We start from the raw sequence: 20,937 nt of genomic DNA on the forward strand, positions 1-20,937 counted from the left end.
GGTGGTTACACGTTGAACTACTTTAGCATCACTTACACTATACATCATGTATACCTGCACTGTATCATAATAACTTATCTGTCACTCACAATATACATCATGTATACCTGCACTGTATCAAAATAACTTATCTGTCACTCACAATATACATCATGTACAAACCCCGTTTCCATATGAGATGGGAAATTGTGTTAGATGTAAATATAAACGGAATACAATGATTTGCAAATCCTTTTCAACCCATATTCAGTTGAATATGCTACAAAGACAACATATTTCATGTTCAAACTGATAAACTTTTTTTTTTTTGGCAAATAATCATTAACTTTAGAATTTGATGCCAGCAACACGTGACAAAGAAGTTGGGAAAGGTGGCAATAAATACTGATAAAGTTGAGGAATGCTCATCAAACACTTATTTGGAACATTCCACAGGTGTGCAGGCTCATTGGGAACAGGTGGGTGCCATGATTGGGTATAAAAACAGCTTCCCAGAAAATGCTCAGTCTTCCACAAGAAAGGATGGGGCGAGGTACACCACTTTGTCCACAACTGCGTGATCAAATAGTCAAACAGTTTAAGAACAACGTTTCTCAAGAAATTTAGGGATTTCAACATCTACGGTCCATAATATCATCAAAAGGTTCAGAGAATCTGGAGAAATCACTCCACGTAAGCGGCATGGCCGGAAACCAACATTTAATGAGCGTGACCTTCGATCCCTCAGACGGCACTGTATCAAAAACCGACATCAATCTCTAAAGGATATCACCACATGGGCTCAGGAACACTTCAGAAAACCACTGTCACTAAATACAGTTGGTCGCTACATCTGTAAGTGCAAGTTAAAGCTCTACTATGCAAAGCGAAAGCCATTTATCAACAACACCCAGAAACGCCGCCGGCTTCTCTGGGCCCGAGATCATCTAAGATGGACTCATACAAAGTGAAAAAATGTTCTTTGGTCTGACGAGTCCACATTTCAAATTGTTTTTGGAAATATTCGACATCGTGTCATCCGGACCAAAGGGGAAGCGAACCATCTAGACTGTTATCGACGCAAAGTTCCAAAGCCAGCATCTGTGATGGTATGGGGGTGTATTAGTGCCCAAGGCATGGGTAACTTACACATCTGTGAAAGCACCATTAATGCTGAAAGGTACATACAGGTTTTGGAACAACATATGCTGCCATCTAAAGGCCGTCTTTTTCATGGACGCCCCTGCTTATTTCAGCAAGACAATGCCAAACCACATTCAGCACGTGTTACACAGTCTGGCTTCGTAAAAAAAGAGTGCGGGTACTTTCCTGGCCCGCCTGCAGTCCGGACTTGTCTCCCATCGAAAATGTGTGGCGCATTATGAAGCCTAAAATACGACAGCGGAGACCCCGGACTGTTGAACGACTGAAGCTCTACATAAAACAAGAATGGGAAAAAATTCCACTTTCAAAGCTTCAACAATTAGTTTCCTCAGTTCCCAATCGTTTATTGAGTGTTGTTAAAAGAAAAGGTGATGTAACACAGTGGTGAACATGCCCTTTCCCAACTACTTTGGCACGTGTTGCAGCCATGAAATTCTATGTTTATTATTATTTGCAAAAAAAATAAAGTTTATGAGTTTGAACATCAAATATCTTGTCTTTGTAGCATATTCAATTGAATATGGGTTGAAAAGGATTTGCAAATCATTGTATTCCTTTTATATTTACATCTAACACAATTTCCCAACTCATATGGAAACGGGGTTTATATATATATATATATATATATATATATATATATATATATATATATATATATATATATATATATATATATATATATATATATATATATATATATACATATACATACACATATATGATTTGTATTTATTAATTCATATATGTATATATTTATATTTATTTTATTTTGACATTTTTGTTAACATGTTAAAGGTGCTTTAATGAACATACAAGCATGTTTAACATATAGATTCCCTTCTTTCATGAAGACAAGAATATAAGTGGGATATAAGTGGGTGTATTACCTGATTCTGATGACTTGCATTGATTGCAATCAGACAAGATTCACAGTCGTGTTGATAACTTCCACATTTTCTAATTTACGTTGTGGAGGAGAAAAACAATTCCAAAAGAGTTTGGTTTTTGGCATCTTATGTGTCCAGCTTCCATACTCGTATCCTTGACAAGAAATACATTGACGGCAAACTCCGTGGCCTGCTAGCTTGTGTGAAGACAGGAACTGTGCAGTCGGTCTTTAAGTTTTTGATGGCAGGTACAGCGCGGGAGTCTATTTCTCACCTTCCTGACAGTGTTTTTTCCCCCCACACTGAGCTGGCAGCAGCTAGCGTCATTTCACAAGATCCTTGTGTGGCTTGAGTGTCAATCAAGTGACGTCATAGTGAAGATTGATGATCGCTCATTTTTAGCTCTATTTTTTTCACTGCCTGGCTGGCAATCGACTGACACACCCTCCACCATCCACGTAATGGGCTATAGGCATCTAAAAAATTTTATTATTGGCTATTCCTGTTATTATTAAATTTAATTTTTTGAACATTTGTGTATTGTTTTGTTGATTGATTAATAAATACATTTAAAAAAAAACAAAAAAAACAAAAAAACAAAAAAAACAACAACATTTGAGATAATCTAATTTTCCCCAATAATAGTATAGTTATTAGCTTATTAATTGGATACAGCTGCAAATATTGTTAATGTCCTTTTTGACAATGATTCTGTCAGTTGTTACATCGTAAATTGTAAAGTGACTGTTATTTGTTCTTTATAATTGAGTAATCTTGTATTTTATTTCGGACCCCTCAGGAAGAAAATCAGCAGATTCAGGTTTTCCAAATAAATACAAACATAAATAATACATCTTATAGCCGGGCCAATATGCTAATAAATCAAATTCTCCTTATGTTCAGTTATGCCCCAAAGTTGTTGTTTTTTTAGCATACAAAAGTAATTGTAAGTTAGTTGGTAACAAAACCACAACAAAATAACCAAAATATTACAAAACCCAAAACCAGTGAAGTTGGCACATTGTGTAATTCGTAAATAAAAACAGAATACAATGATTTGCAAATCCTTTTCAACTAATATTCTATTAAATAGAATTCAAAGACAAGATATTTAATGTTCACACTGAGAAACTTAATTTGTTTTTGCAAATAATCATTAACTTAGAATTTAATGGCAGCAACACATTGCAAAAAAAGTTGGCACAGGGGCATTTTTACCACTGTGTTACATGGCCTTTCCTTTTAACAACACTCAGTAAACGTTTGGGAACTGAGGAGACACATTTTTGAAGCTTCTCAGGTGGAATTCTTTCCCATTCTTGCTTGATGTACAGCTTAAGTTGTTCAACAGTCCGGGGGTCTCCCTTGTGCTATTTTAGGCTTCATAATGCGCCACACATTTTCAATGGGAGACAGGTCTGGACTACAGGCAGGCCAGTCTAGTACCCGCACTCTTTTACTATGAAGCCACGTTGATGTAACACGTACAGAATGTGGCGTGGCATTGTCTTGCAGGAATAAGCAGGGGCGTCCATGATAACGTTGCTGGCATGGCAACATATGTTGCTCCAAAACCTGTATGTACCTTTCAACATTAATGGTGCCTTCACAGATGTGTAAGTTACCCATGTCTTGGCCACCAATTCACCCCCATACCATCACACATGCTGGCTTTTCAACTTTGCGCCTATAACAATCCAGATGGTTCTTTTCCTCTAAGGTCCGGAGGACACGACGTCCACAGCTTCCAAAAACAATTTGAAATGTGGACTCGTCAGACCACAGAACACTTTTCCACTTTGCATCAGTCCATCTTAGATGAGCTCAGGCCCAGCGAAGCCGGCGGCGTTTCTGGGTGTTGTTGATAAATGGCTTTGGCTTTGCATAGTAGAGTTTTAACTTGCACTTACAGATGTAGCGACCAACTGTAGTTACTGATAGTGGTCTTCTTAAGTGTTCCTGAGCCCATGTGGTGATATCCTTTACACACTGATGTCGCATTTTGATGCAGTACCGCCTGAGGGATAGAAGGACCGTAATATCATCGCTTATGTGCAGTGATTTCTCCAGATTCTCTGAACCTTTTGATGATATTACGGAGCGTAGATGGTGAAATCCCTAAATTCCTTGCAATAGCTGGTTGAGAAATGTTGTTCTTAAACTGTTCGACAATTTACTCACGCATTTGTTGACAAAGTGGTGACCCTCGCCCCGTCCTTGTTTGTGAATGACTGAGCATTTCACGGAAGCTGCTTTTATACCCAATTGTGGCACCCACCTGTTCCCAATTAGCCTGTTCACCTGTGGGATGTTCCAAATAAGTCTTTGATGAGCATTCCTCAACTTTCTCAGTCTTTTTTGCCACCTGTGCCATCTTTTTTGAAACACGTTGCAGGCATCAAATTCCAAATGAGCTAATATTTGAAAGAAATAAAGTTTTCCAGTTTGAACGTTCAGTATCTTGTCTTATCCTTTGTTAAAAAGGATTTGCAAATCATTGTATTCTCTTTTTATTAACCATTTACACAACGTGCCAACTTCACTGGTTGTAGGTTTTGTAGAAGTAGCCACAACCACAACAATAAAATATTTAAAATGAATACCTATGTGACATTGCCAATCAAATCTCAGCATTAATATCGTTATAAATGGCTAAATTAGCATAAAGCTGCTGTATTATAATGTATTAATTATGCAAATGTAGCTAAATAAGTGGATGTTCCGTGTACAATACACACTAGCACCGTTTTCACCAAAAAATGCCTTTTAGAAAACATGAGCAAACATTCCTGGTGGTCATAGCAGCTGGAGCAGAAAGAAAGCTGAACTATTCCTCATGGCCAGCAGGAGAAGACTCCTCCAAAAGTCAGTATTGAACTCTGCTGAAGGGATCATATCTGTGTCGTACTTCTGAGTAACTGACCTTAGGACCTTCGTAGAGGAAGGCGTCCCAAATCTTGAAGAGGATGTCGCTGACCACGCTGTCCACAAACACCACCAGGAACCAGTTGAAGGTGATGAGGGAGAAGTCCACCTTGTGCTGCTCAAAGTGGGCGTGGAGTCGGGGCAGTTTCTCGCTCATCAGGTCCTTGAAGACCCGCTGGTCCACCTGCATGGACACCACCCTCAACATTACTTAGGACTAGATAAAAAAAAAAGTGGGAAACTTGTTGTACCTGCGAGCCAAGCAGAGTCTTGGTGTAATAATCTCTTGGCATGAAAACTTCCACAATGGCTATGAGGCTCCAAAAGGCGTCTTCTTGGTCCAGATAGAGCAAGGCAATAGCTGCCAGTCTGAAATATGCAACGCAATGAAGGGTGAAATCTGTGGTTCCAAAGTGTGGTTGGCCAACCAAAACATACACTAATGCCACACTGATGTAAAATAGGACATTTAAAGGCCTACTGAAATGATTTTTTTAATTTAAACGGGGATAGCAGATCCATTCTATGTGTCATACTTGATCATTTCGCGATATTGCCATATTTTTGCTGAAAGGATTTAGTAGAGAACAATGACGATAAAGTTCGCAACTTTTGGTCTCTGATAAAAAAAAAGCCTTGCCCCTACCGGAAGTAGCGTGACGTCACCGGAGGAAGGGCTGCTCACATTTTCCTATTGTTTTCAATGCAGCGAGAGAGATTCGGACCGAGAAAGCGACGATTACCCCATTAATTTGAGCCAGGATGAAAGATTCGTGGATGAGGAACGTGAAAGTGAAGGACTAGCGTGCAGTGCAGGACGTATCTTTTTTCGCTCTGGCCATAACTTAGGTACAAGGGTTCATTGGATTCCACACTCTCTCCTTTTTCTATTGTGGATCACGGATTTGTATTTTAAACCACCTCGGATACTATATCCTCTTGAAAATGAGAGTCGAGAACGCGAAATGGACATTCACAGTGACTTTTATCTCCACGACAATACATCGGTGAAGCTCTTTAGCTATGGAGCTAACGTGATAGCATCGTGCTTAAATGTAGATACAAACAAAATAAATAAACCCCTGACTGGAAGGATAGACAGAAGATCAACAATACTATTAAACCATAGACATGTAAATACACGGTTAATGCTTTCCAGGCTGGCGAAGCTTAACAATGCTGTTGCTAACGACGCCATTGAAGCTAACTTAGCAACGAGACCTCACAGAGCTATGCTAAAAACATTAATGCTCCACCTACGCCAGCCAGCCCTCATCTGCTCATCAACACCCGTGCTCACCTGCGTTCCAGCGATCGACGGAGCGACGAAAGACTTCACCTGATCATAGATGCGGTCGGCGGCCCGGAGACGGAGGAAGTCAAGGTGAGGTCGGCGGCTAGCGCATCTGCTATCCATCTCAAAGTCCTCCTGGTTGTGTTGCTGTAGTCCGCCGCTAATACACCGATCCCACCTACAACTTTCTTCTTTGCAGTCTTCATTGTTCATTAAACAAATTGCAAAAGATTCACCAACACAGATGTCCAGAATACTGTAGAATTTTGAGATGAAAACAGAGCTTTTTGTATTGGATTCAATGGGGCCGAATATTTCCGTTTCAACGATTGACGTCACGCGCATACGTCATCATACATAAACGTTTTCAACCGGAAGTTTAGCGGGAAATTTAAAATTGCACTTAATAAGTTAACCCCGCCGTATTGGCATGTGTTGCAATGTTAAAATTTCATCATTGATATATAAACTATCAGACTGCGTGGTCGGTAGTAGTGGCTTTCAGTAGGCCTTTAGGAAGTAAATAAATTTTGCATAGAAGTGTAATCATTAGAGACTTCCCTTATTAGGGTATGTATTTGGCCGTATTTGAAGACAATTAGTAGCTGTAAACTATATTAGGCTATTCATGTTTCAAAAGGATGAACATTTCCTTCTATAAAAGTTATGGAAACTTTCGGAAAACTTGACATAGAACATATTCAAAGATGGACACTTTCATTTAGATTCATGTGAATACAGAGCAGGACGTACTGTTTATTTATAACTGGGTGTCCAACTTGCATCACTATTTCAGGTACTTTGAAAAATAAGAAATGTGAGGTGATGTTTTGATCCAACATCTGTGAAGACCAAGCCTTCCAAGAAGATGTGGTTCATATCACCGCAGCTGATCTGTCTTACAATACCTTGGAGAGGCACGATTACAGCAAGGATACAGCAACTGTACTACACAAACAAGAGCATCAATTTGCATCTACGGACTGAATGTGGATGTGTTTAGCTTCCTGGAGAACGTCGGACATGTGTAAGTAATCACAGCGAGCTGCAACCAAAAAAAGAGATCAGCATTGTCATCTGAAAAAGGTAAACAAGCGTGTTTGTTTCAACAACTGTTTAAACTAAAGAAGAGTAAATGGTGCACTATGTTTGAGTGTGTTTACCACATTATCAATTAGTAACTCTACCTTGTTTGCAAGATTATTGCAAACTGCAAAGACTTTTAAAATGTGCACTTAATTTTGACTATACTTATTTCCAACACGTTTCGAGCAAATCAATGACTTGCAGTTCAGTAAAACATTTAAAAACGTTCCTGTATGACATTCTGACTACTAAATTGCATTTACCGTATACCTAAATATTATGTTATTTTCTTCAAGTTTTAATTATACAAGCTAATAATAACAAGTGATGAATCATGATTAATCACAGGTTTAGTGTGATAAAAAAAAATCACAAATCTCTCAAAATATTTTAGTAGGACTTTGGTAAGCTACGAAGCCGCACTACTTTGACTGATTGTTGAAGCATTACAGCTACCATAGTCAAACTTACTGTGCTTCAACATACGAGTAATATTATATGTTTTGTTATTTCAAGGACTCCATAATAGCACCGCTTGGGGGGCATTATCTGGTGTTTTGTTTCGACCTATCATACAAAACAAACTTTTCTTACCTATTGGTACCTGCTGTTGTGTATTTGGGATCTGCATAAGTCCTGAATAAGCTCCTTCTTTTTCTCTGTCCTCTTGTTGAGGGGCATTCATCTTCCGTGGTTGCCATTTCTAATACAAAGTAGCATATAGTATCTTTGTATACATTTTTTAATATTATTTAAATCTTTAAAACATATATTGCATTTTTACTTTGGTTTATTTTTAAATGCCTACTGAAATGAAATGTTCTTATTTAAACGGGGATAGCAGGTCCATTCTATGTGTCATACTTGATCATTTCGCGATATTGCCATATTTTTGCTGAAAGTATTTAGTAGAAAACATCGAAGATAAAGTTCGCAACTTTTGGTCGCTGATAAAAAAGCCTTGCCTGTACCGGAAGTAGCGTGACGTCACAGGTTGTGGAGCTCCTCACATCTGCACATTGTTTACAATCATGGCCACCAGCAGCGAGAGCGATTCGGACCGAGAAAGCGACGATTACCCCATTAATTTGAGCGAGGATGAAAGATTTGTGGATGAGGAAAGTGAGAGTGAAGGATTAGAGGGCAATGGAAGCGATTCAGATAGGGAAGATGCTGTGAGAGGCGGGTGGGACCTGATATTCAGCTGGGAATGACTAAAACAGTAAATAAACACAAGACATATATATACTCTATTAGCCACAACACAACCAGGCTTATATTTAATATGCCACAAATTAATCCGCATAACAAACACCTCCCCCCTCCCGTCCATATAACCCACCAATACAACTCAAACACCCGCACAACACACTCAATCCCACAGCCCAAAGTACCGTTCACCGCCGCAAAGTTCATACAGCACATATATTTCCCCAAAGTTACGTACGTGACATGCACATAGCGGCACGCACGGACGGGCAAGCGATCAAATGTTTGGAAGCCAAAGCTGCGTACTCACAGTAGCGCGTCTGCTATCCAACTCAAAGTCCTCCTGGTTGTGTTGCTGCAGCCGGCCGCTAATACACCGCTTCCCACCTACAGCTTTCTTCTTTGCTGTCTTCATTGTTCATTAAACAAATTGCAAAAGATTCACCAACACAGATGTCCAGAATACTGTGGAATTTTGCGATGAAAACAGACACATAATAGCTGGCCACAAAGGTGTCCCAATATGTCCGCTACAATCCGTGACGTCACGCGCAAACGTCATCATATCGAGACGTTTTCAGCAGAATATTTCGCGGGAAATTTAAAATTGCACTTTACTAATCTAACCCGGCCGTATTGGCATGTGTTGCAATGTTAAGATTTCATCATTGATATATAAACTATCAGACTGCGTGGTCGGTGGTAGTGGCTTTCAGTAGGCCTTTAAGTAACAAACTGCTGAAAGAAATCAATTCAAGTCCGAATTGTGATTGTTATCTATTCCGATTCTAAATCAATTCATAACTTTCAATAATCTATTTTTTTTAAGATTCAATGTTTTAAAAATAAATGTTTTAGGCCATCTTCGCATTCACTCGATGCGTGTATGTCGTATGTCAGCATTCTAGAGACACATTTGTAACCTGTAATAAAAAGGTTGTATTATCATTTTCATACCAAATAATTTATTGGGGGAATCTTGTTAAGTTGAGAATCAATTCTGAATCCAATCATCAGCCCAATAATTGGAATTGTTGTTAGAGTTACATCCTATACATGTTTTAATTGTTGGGCTTGGAATTAAAAGTAAAAACAGGTTATTAATTATTGATGTTTTCACCAATATCAAGCTGCAAAAGTTAACATAAGTCTAAGTAAGCTAATTGGCAACTGCTATATTTTTCCTGCTAACCACATATGATTAAACTCTAAATAAACAGTAAAATGCGATAAAATTAAACTACATCTTTGATGATGACCACCATATTGGGTGAAAATGAATATGGTAACAGAACATTTATGAGTACCTGTTGAGTCCCTGGCAGTATCCAATGTCAGGGTTCCTCCAGGAAAAAGCCACTAGAACATTCCTAAGTTTCTGGATGCCGGTGGCACTGGGCGAGGAGTAGTGTTTGTTGTTGGGTAAAGTCCGCAGCAAGTCCAGCTCAATCTGCTTGGTTGCCGGGTTGGGCTTCTCCCGGGCCACATTTAGCAAGGTCTCGTAATAGTCAGCCGCCAAGGGATCCCGGAACTTTTTGACGTGGACGGAGACACACCAGCGCCACATCCGAGAGCGATGTTCGTGGGGAATGCCGCAGCGGATCAGAGCCTTGAGCTCAGGGGAGCGCACCAAGTTGCGGTTCATTGTGCTGGCCAGGTAGTTCTCCCACTTGACTCCGATAGACACCTCTTGATCCGTCATGGACAGGGATTTGAGCTCCAAGGCTCTCACCTTGGCCACCAACATCTCCTCTTCCTCCTCCTCTTCAGGCAACGTCTTGAAGCCATACACGTCATACTCACTGTCAATGAGATCACAGGACATAGTGTCAACCAACGTTTGTGCATATTGCTACATAAGCAGTTTGAGGGGCACTATTTGGACAAGAGTATTGGGAAACCTGGGCCATTGCACCTATAGGAAATCAAAATAGGACAAGGTCACAAATGTTGTAATTCATTCCAGGTGTTAGATGTGCTTAAAGTGGGAGAAGCTCTTCTACATCACACTCATTAAAATATCTTTAATCATGGTAAAGTGACACATTTAGACCAGTGTTACTCAACTGAATTGTTTTGGGGGCCACATTTCCAGAAAGCAAAAGACCAGGCTGTTGGACTTCTCCCTTCACTATTATTCTAATTTTGTATATTCCGGAACCCTCATGGAATTCAATCGATCATAACTGGACAGTTTGGTTTGTCTTGGAAGACGTTTCATCTGTCATCCGAGTAGGCTTCATCAGTTCGTGCTCATAGACTTACATTGGTCAGATCTAGTATAGCGGTTGGTGCTGAACCCCAAATGTTTACAGGGTTTCCCACACAATAATTTATTTGTGGCGGCCCGCCACGAAAGAATTACGTCCGCCACAAATAAAAATTAAAAAAAAATTAAAAAAATTTTAAAAAAAAATTTAATTTTTTTTTTTTTTTTTTAAATTTTTTTTTTGTCCTCTCCAGCTTCTCAGGAAAATCATATAATTGATGTAGATGCCCATATCGGCTGTTCAGATTTACTTTACAAAAGAGAAGTGTAGGATACTTCTCTTGCCTTATTTGTATTTGACTTTATTAAATGTATTTATATTAGAAACACAACATGTGTATATAACAAAGGGTGCAAATTCTGCAGGCACTAGGAAACACATGGTTAAGTGTAGGGAGTAAAACTGATGGCAGTCTAAAGTTCAAGATTTTTGGAGCTCTTTGTTCAGTGGATCAGATGTTTGATGAAGCTCTGTGTCTATCTACCACCACTACTGTTTTCTGTTTATTTGTTACTGACTGTGGCAGGACACCTCTGCCTCTGTTTCACTTTATGTTGCTGGTAAATAATATGGTTGTAGTAAATGATAATAAATGATAAATGGGTTATACTTGTATAGTGCTTTTCTACCTTCAAGGTACTCAAAGCGCTTTGACAGTATTTCCACATTCACACACACATTCACACACTGATGGCGGGAGCTGCCATGCAAGGCGCTAACCAGCAGCCATCAGGAGCAAGGGTGAAGTGTCTTGCCCAAGGACACAACGGACGTGACTAGGATGGTAGAAGGTGGGGATTGAACCCCAGTAACCAGCAACCCTCCGATTGCTGGCATGGCCACTCTACCAACTTCGCCACGCCGTAGTAGTAGGCTAAAGTTAAATTATTTAGTATGCACTAATTAAAGGGGCAGAGCTTTGAGACATTTTAGCTTTTATATTTTATAAGATATATTTTTTGCAAGAACCACAATTAATAAATATATTTCAGTGAATAACTTATTGTTCAAATCTGTATATAAATATGTACATCAAGTGTTGTAATTATATTGTAAAATGGATGGACGGATGGATGGATGGACGTTTAAAACAAAACTGTTATTATTAATTAGTAAGTGTACATTTTTTGAGCCTTTTTAGAGAAAATCAAATCATTGTAGTAAATTATGCAAATTACTCGACAATGTCATGGTGACCACGCCCATAGCCACGCCCCCACCACCACATGTATCTAGGCAGTTTATGGGAAACACTGGTTTATACTTCCAAAACCAGGAGAATGTGCCCAAAACAACTGTTTTGATGCAAACGAGCAATCCTGCTATCAAAGCCAACGACAGTCGTTGAAGTGTAATTTCCCCTCGTTAGCATTGAGGTATTGTGTGGCAGAACGATCGCTGTGGATCGACTACTACCAGTCCAAAATAGTCGGAATTCCCCACGTAAGCATTCCATTCAGCTGTGAACAAATGGCATACTGGTCACCTTCTGTGACCAGAATGTTTCTAACTCCTGTTTTTTGTTGGAGGCTAAATCAAGAGTCTTATAGGAATGGTTGAAAGGACAGTGTTGTATGTGGGAGGCACACTGCAAAAACTGAAATCTAAGTAAGATTAAATATCTCAAATAAGGGTGAAATATGCTTATTTTCTGTCTGATAAGATAATTCTCCTCACTAAGCAGATTTTATGTTGGAGTGTTTTACTTGTTTTAAGTGTTTTGGTCCTAATTTATCTCAGTAAGATAATACAGCTTGTAGCTGAGATTTTATGACCTATATTGAGTAAAACATGCTTGAAACGAGAATATCAACTGTTGCAAAGCTGTGTCATTAACACTTACAAGTATACAACTACTTTTTTAAAGTAATAATTTCTTATTTCAAGCATGAAAAAATAAATCATGACTTTGACAGAGTTTTGTCTCCCAATTAAAACAGATGGACTTTGCTGTTTTATTTTCAATGAAACAAGAGAAAATATGTACTCATAAATTAGTAAAGTTGGCACAGTACAGTAAACTGACAGTTAATATTTAAACATTTAACATGTGACATTTGTAACAATTTTGAACAGAAATAGTTCATGCACATTCAGATGAATTCTTCAAAATTACAATTAAAAATTTTTTGGCCGGGGGCCAGGCTGTATTATATATATATATATATATATATATATATATATATATATATATATATATATATATATATATATATATATATATATATATATATATATTCCTCGCACACTAATTGACTGAAAGAGCACGAACTTGGTGTGATGATGTCATGTTATCGATGGAAAAAATGCATTTTTAGACCATATGATTTGCCTAGGAGACCCCGAGAGTAACAAACGGTTGCCTTGTTGCCTTTCCATTAAAAACAATACATTTGTTTTTAGTATAAGTTTGCTGGTTTCAAGAAATGTAATGCCGAGCGCATATCATTATGTCAAGATAATGGCACTAGCATTTACTTAATTTAAGTATACTTTTTTTTTTTCTGTCAAGAAAAGTGCACTTGTTATTAGTGAGAATATACTTATTTTAAGGTATTTTTGGGTTCATTGAGGTTAGCTAATTGCACTTGTTTTGGAAAGTCTTGACAAGCCAAATGTTCTTGTTCTATTGGCAGATAATTTTGCTTAGTTCAAATAAAATACCCCTAATTTTTGTAACTTTTTTTCTTGTTTTTGAACACTGACTTTTTGCAGTGCAGGTGGTGTCGCAGACCACCTCCTCTGTTCAGGAATGGTTTTTCAACCTTGACAAAGATGGCTTCCCTCACTTTTTTGTACCATCCGTCCTCCTTGCCCAGAATCTGTAAATTTTAGTTCTCAAAAGGAAGGCTGTTTCTCCCTGAGGTGCTGGTAAACAGACGAGTCTTGCCCTGAAGAGTTTGTTCATGGCTTAGTGGTTGTTTTGTTTCCCCAATATGAGAATCAGTGCATTCAGAATTACACTGGATAGCATACACCAGATTGTTTTTGTGGGTGTGGGTTGTCCGGTCTTTGGGATGCACTAGTTTCTGTCTCGGTGTGTTGCCTGGTTGAAGTGTACTGGGATGTTGTGTTGGTTAAAACTTCTTCTGAGTTTCTCAGATAGACCTGATACATATGGAATGACAATAGTTTTGCGTCTGTTGACTTTTTCCTCCTCCTCCACTCTGTCTATGTTATTTCTCAAACTGGATGAAAAAGAGAGGACCTAAAACAGAATCTTGTACAACACTACTAGTATAACTAAATAAGTTGAACGAATGACTACTGACTACATCTGAAGTAAACAAGCTACAGGAACACCTTAAAGGCCTACTGAAAGCCACTACTACCGACCACGCAGTCTGATAGTTTATATATCAATGATGAAATCTTAACATTGCAACACATGCCAATACGGCCGGGTTAACTTATAAAGTGCAATTTTAAATTTCCCGGGAAACTTCCGCTTGAAAACGTCTAAGTATGATGACGTATGCGCGTGACGTCACGACGGCAACGGAAGTATTCGGACCCAATGTGTCACCATACAAACTGCTCTGTTTTCATCGAACAATTCCACAGTATTCTGGACATCTGTGTTGGTGAATCTTTTGCAATTTGTTTAATGGACAATGGAGACTGCAAATAAGAAAGTTGTAGGTGCGACCGGTGTATTAGCGGCAGACTACAGCAACACCAACACCAGGAGGTTGTGTTGTGTTTGAGCTGGATAGCAGACGCGCTACCGTGAGTACAGCTTTGGCTTCCAAACATTTGATCGCTTGCCCGTACGTGCGTGTCGCTATGTGCATGTCACGTACGTAACTTTGGGGAAATACATGTTTCTTGCCGACTCTGATGGCGGCCGGGGTGTCGTCGAAAGCTACAACGCCCGCCGCCGCTCCGAAGCTAAGTTAGCTTCAATTGTTAAGCTTCGCCAAGCTGGAAATTATTAACCGTGTAGTTACATGTACATGGTTTAATAGTATTGTTGATCTTCTGTCTATCCTTCCAGTCAGGGTTTTTTTAAAATTTTGTTTCTATCTGCATTTGAGCCCGATACTATCACGTTAGCTCCGTAGCTAAAGAGTTTCAACGATGTATTGTCGTGGAGATAAAAGTCACTGTGAATGTCCATTTCGCATTCTCGACTCTCATTTTCAAGAGGACATAGTATCAGAGGTGATTTAAAATACAAATCCGTGATCCACAATAGAAAAAGGAGAGTGTGGAATCCAATGAACCCTTGTACCTAAGTTACGGTCAGAGCGAAAAAAGATACGTCCTGCACTGCACTATAGTCCTTCACTCTAACGTCCTCATCCACGAGTCTTTCATCCTCGCTCAAATTAATGGGGTAATCGTCGCTTTCTCGGTCCGAATCTCTCTCGCTCCATTGTAAACAATGGGGAAATGTGAGGAATCCTTCCTCCTGTGACGTCACGCTACTTCCGGTACAGGCAAGGGTTTTTTTTATCAGCGACCAAAAGTTGCGAACTTTATCGTCGTTGTTCTCTACTAAATCCTTTCAGCAAAAATATGGCAATATCGCGAAATGATCAAGTATGACACATAGAATGGATCTGCTATTCCCGTTTAAATTAAAAAAGTTCAAGCACACAGCTAAGATATCAAAGGAATGGCTTCAGGACAACTTTTTAAACGTCCTTGAGAGGCCCAGCCAGAGCCCATACCTGAATATGATTGAAAAGATCTGAAAAAGGCTGCGCACTGACGCTTCCCATCTAATCTGATGGAGCTAGAGAGGTGCTGCAAAGAGGAAGGGCGAAACTGCCCAAAGATAAGTGTGCCAAATTTGTGGCATCATATATTCAAAAAGACTTGAGGCTGTAATTGCTGCCGAAGGTGCATCAACAAAGTATTGAGCAATAGCTGTGAATACTTATGTACATGTAGAGCTGGGCGATATGGACCAAAACTGATATCCCGGTATTTTTAGGCCGAATGGCCGTATACAATATATACGATATCTTAAACAAAACGTCCAAAGTGCTTAAGGTTGCCTAAGTGGTTTCGCTTGGTTTTAACCCTCTTTTCTTTGCAAGGGTTATGAGTCATTCTTCATCTAAATGGGAATATATCAACATCCCATCAGTTGGCATTCTGTTATTGTTTAAGAAGATTATTTTCGACCGTGACTAAAAAGATGTTCATCTTCATCTTTAGCGATGTACATTTAAAAAAGATAAATTAGGATACTTTGGGAGAGGGTAGGCCGTGGGTTAATTTGCAACCTGGGAACACCTCCAAACACAAAGCTTTTGAAGACTAAAATGGGTTTAAAATTAGACTGAGGAGCACAATTTACATAAAATGTACCCATACCCAATATATGCTATCTAGACTACAAGGAAGTGGGTTAATGTAAATAAGAATCATCATAGGTCCCCTTTAAGGATGTTTAAATAGTGACAATGATGAGAGCTTTAGTGTACCTGACAGTGTTTGGTTTAAATACAGTGTGTTCTGCCTGTAGAGCATCCTCTAACAATCTGGAGATGACCTCCCGGGCTGGACTCTGTTCTGCAGACGAGCACACTGGGTTGGTCACCTCCTGCAGCAGCACCAATACTTACTCTCCACCTGACACAACTTGGCCTCCAGAACGGTGTACTGCAACAGAGAAGAAACCAAGTCATCGTGGAATTTCCCTAAAAATGATTCATTCTTCCTGTTTCTTCAAATTGCAACACAGCCACAGTACCATACCTTTGCTTCTAGAGACTTTTCTCTACTTTCTGCATTTCTGCGCAATACTGTCAGCTCCAGGATCTCTTTGTTTAGAAATGTGTTTTGGGTTTTATAGCCTTGAAGACTGTCCTGAAATCAAAGCACATTATAGACTCATCAGCTTGAACTGCATAGTTATTAGGATATTCCACCGGATGTCTTTAATATTTTCTTATGCAGTAGTACATGAAAGCACAATAGGAGTTGCTCCACCTTGTGATGCAATTATTTGCAGTTCAACCACATATAGTAGAAATATAAACAATTTAATACCAATATTTGTGGCTAGTGTTAAAGGCCTACTGAAATGAATTTTTTTTATTTAAACGGGGATAGCAGATCCATTCTATGTGTCATACTTGATTATTTTGCGATATTGCCATATTTTTGCTGAAAGGATTTAGTATAGAACAACGACGATAAAGTTCGCAACTTTTGGTCTCTGATAAAAAAAAAGCCTTGCCCCTACCGGAAGTAGCGTGACGTCACCAGAGGAAGGGCTGCTCACATTTTCCTATTGTTTTTAATGCAGCGAGAGAGATTCGGACCGAGAAAGCGACGATTACCCCATTAATTTGAGCGAGGATGAAAGATTCGTGGATGAGGAACGTGAAAGTGAAGGACTAGCGTGCAGTGAAGGACTAGCGTGCAGTGCAGGACGTATCTTTTTTCGCTCTGACCGTAACTTAGGTACAAGGGCTCATTGGATTCCATACTCTCTCCTTTTTCTATTGTGGATCACGGATTTGTATTTTAAACCACCTCGGATACTATATCCTCTTGAAAATGAGAGTCAAGAACGCGAAATGGACATTCACAGCGACTTTTATCTCCACGACAATACATCGGTGAAGCTCTTTAGCTACGGAGCTAACGTGATAGCATCATGCTTAAATGCAGATAGAAACAAAATAAATAAACCCCTGACTGGAAGGATAGACAGAAAATCAACAATACTATTAAACCATAGACATGTAAATACACGGTTAATGCTTTCCAGGCTGGCGAAGCTTAACAATGCTGTTGCTAATGACGCCATTGAAGCTAACTTAGCAACGGGACCTCAGAGCTATGCTAAGAACATTAGCGCTCCACCTACGCCAGCCCTCATTTGCTCATCAACACCCGTGCTCACCTGCGTTCCCGCGATCGACGGAGCGACGAAAGACTTCACCCGATCACAGATGCGGTCGGCGGCCCGGAGACGGAGGAAGTCAAGGTGAGGATGGCGGCTAGCGTGTCTGCTATCCATCTCAAAGTCCTCCTGGTTGTGTTGCTGTAGTCCGCCGCTAATACACCGATCCCACCTACAACTTTCTTCTCTGCAGTCTTCATTGTTCATTAAACAAATTGCAAAAGATTCACCAACACAGATGTCCAGAATACTGTGGAATTTTGAGATGAAAACAGAGCTTTTTGTATTGGATTCAATGGGGCCGAATACTTCCGTTTCAACGATTGACGTCACGCGCATACGTCATCATACATAGACGTTTTCAACCGGAAGTTTAGCGTGAAATTTAAAATTGCACTTAATAAGTTAACCCCGCCGTATTGGCATGTGTTGCAATGTTAAGATTTCATCATTGATATATAAACTATCAGACTGCGTGGTCGGTAGTAGTGGCTTTCAGTACGCCTTTAAAATGACAAAAACAACATCTAAACACAAAAATGTAAACAAATTTGTTTGGCTTTCAAAAAAAAGTTCAGTGAAATATAATTAAACTTAAACTGTTGCCAAAAACGTAACATTTCAACTGTCGTAAAAATAAGTCAACTAATAAATCTAAAAACACAACCTTTAGCCTCATCTCGCTGGATTAAATAATTAGTGACAGTGCTGGGCGTCTCATTATTTGGAACATCTCAAATCTGTCTTCTCTAATTGTCTAGGCTGGTCTTTATTTTAGACTCAGTGTCACGAAAAAGTGAAAAATAGCGAAAGGAAAAGCCCAGCATTAATCATTTAATGCTTGGGGAGTTTTTGTGTGACATTATGCAAGACTGTGGTTTAAACTCCTTGAGGGGTCAGATTATATTGTTTCCCACACTTCCTCGTGGTTACATAACATGGAATGGTGATTCTTTGGTCCAAACTTTGCAAAGATTATGTTTTAAAGACCATATTCAAGATGCTTTCTGACTGTCTCTTCAGAATATGCTGTTTTGTTGGCAGTCTTTTTCACGTGCCAAAGTCCTCTTCCAAGCTAAGCCCCCTTCGGATGCATTTTTACCCCCTCAGTCATGTTTTAGTTTTTACCACTTCCGTATAAAGTCTACAGACAGATTTAAGTTTGAACTATATGCTACGATTTAAAAGGAAGGGCAACAGCGGAGGATGCGTATGCATGTACGAGTCTGTCCCACAACAAGAGGATAGAGAAAAGTAAGACAATTAGTGACTACAAGTTTGAACTACAACTGAATAAAAATGGCAGACTCTGGCAAAGCTCTTTGGATAAACCGCTACCATACATGAAAATATCTGCTAACGAAATTAAGGAAAAATAAATCACTAAAGTTTCAAATTCCAAAAGGCTTGTTTGAAGCAAGTTTGAAAGAAAGCAAGATTGTTTTATAAATATCTCTGCCATTCCCCAATGATTTGTTTCAAATTTTATTCTTATTCTTATGTGGGATTCCAAGTACACAAAAACGGGTACCAATGGGTAAGAAAAGTTGGTTTTGCATAATAAGACCCCTTCAAGTTTTGCACGACTTTCGTGGCGAATATCTGGGATGGATTTGAAATAGTTCAACTTCAGGGGCTCAGCTTTGTTTCTTAAAAATTCTAAATGTTATTTTGTTCCCACTGTTTCTATTTTTGCCAAGTGGCCCAGCAATAGTGGGTGTTCTGTGTTACCTTAAGGGTGTCCAACTCTTGATTTTCTTTGCCGAGAGGTGGTGCACCATCATTTGTATTCCCGCTCTGCTCTGAGTTGGACAGCTTCATGATGGCTTCATCTTTGGCCTGGATGGTTTCCATCAGCATGCCCAGCTGCTCGTTGATCTCCCCCACTTTTATTTTCAGGCCCTTCAACTCTTGTTGAAGGCTTTCTTTCTCCAGGGCAAGGCGCTCCATGTGGCCACACAAGGACTGGATCTGTTCATTTCGTTCCTGAACCAGGGCCTCCAGACGGGCAACCTCCTCCTGGGTTACTATTGGACAGTTAACCTGATCGGACTCTGTTGATGATGGATCTGGTGGAGGGACTGTACGACGTTCTGGCTGACGATCACCCTGGGATGTTCTTAATGTTTGCTGCAAAAGTCTCACCAGCTCCTGATTGAGAACATATATAATACAACATCTGGGAAGTTAGGGAAGTTTGTTGCTGTTCTAAACGCTACTAACACACAACAGACAAACATAAATGGGGTCAGTAGTAGTATGGTTATGGTCATGGTTGTGGTTTAAGTTGATTTAAAACATATATATAGATACAATTTGATACTTCATAAAATCTACATATTCTCATTTCTCTTTACAACATGTTAAAAAAGGAGTAGGAAGAAGCATAGCTTATTTCAGTGTTTTTCATCTTTTTTTAGCCAAGGCACATTTATTGCGTTGAAAAAATGCGGAGGCACACCACCGGCAGAAATCATTAAAAAAACGAAACTCAGTTGACAGTAAAAAGTCGTTGTCAGAATTGTTGGATATGACTTTAAAGCATAACCAAGCATTATAGCTCTTGTCTCAAAGTAGGTGTACTGTCACCACTTGTCACATCACGCCGTGACTTATTTTGAGTTTTTTGCTGTTTTCCTGTGTGTAGTGTTTTAGTTTTTGTCCTGCGCTCCTATTTTGGTGGCTTTTTCTCTTTTTTTGGTCTTTTCCTGTAGCAGTTTCATGTCTTCCTTTGAGCGATATTTCCCGCATCTACTTTGTTTTAGCAATCAAGAACATTTCAGTTGTTTTTATCCTTCTTTGTGGGGACATTGTTGATTGTCATGTCGTGTTCAGATGTACATTGTGGACGCTGTCTTTGCTCCACAGTAAGTCTTTGCTGTCGTCCAGCATTCTGTTTTTGTTTACTTTGTAGACAGTTCAGTTTTAGTTTCGTTCTGCATAGCCTTCCCTAAGCTTCAATGCCTTTTCTTAGGGGCACTCACCTTTTGCTTATTTTTGGTTTAAGCATTAGACACCTTTTACCTGCACACTGCCTGCCGCCGTTTCCGACATCTACAAAGCAATTAGCAACCTACTGCCACCTACTGATATGGAAGAGTATTACACGGTTACTCTGCCGAGCTCTAGACAGCACCGACACTCAACAACAACACATCATTTGCAAACTATAATTACTGGTTTGCAAAAAATATTTTTAATCCAAATAGGTGAAATTACATAATCTCCCACGGCACACCAGACTGTATCTCGGCA

General features: G+C 39.4%; 1 pseudogene; it reads right to left on the reverse strand.

The window, feature by feature from the left end:
* Window positions 1-20,937, reverse strand: part of LOC133659163 (TBC1 domain family member 2B-like) — a 57,232-nt pseudogene that overhangs the window by 1,243 nt on the left and 35,052 nt on the right.

The sequence above is a fragment of the Entelurus aequoreus genome, linkage group LG10, assembly GCF_033978785.1.
Source record: "Entelurus aequoreus isolate RoL-2023_Sb linkage group LG10, RoL_Eaeq_v1.1, whole genome shotgun sequence".
NCBI classification, from domain to species: Eukaryota; Metazoa; Chordata; class Actinopteri; order Syngnathiformes; family Syngnathidae; genus Entelurus; species Entelurus aequoreus.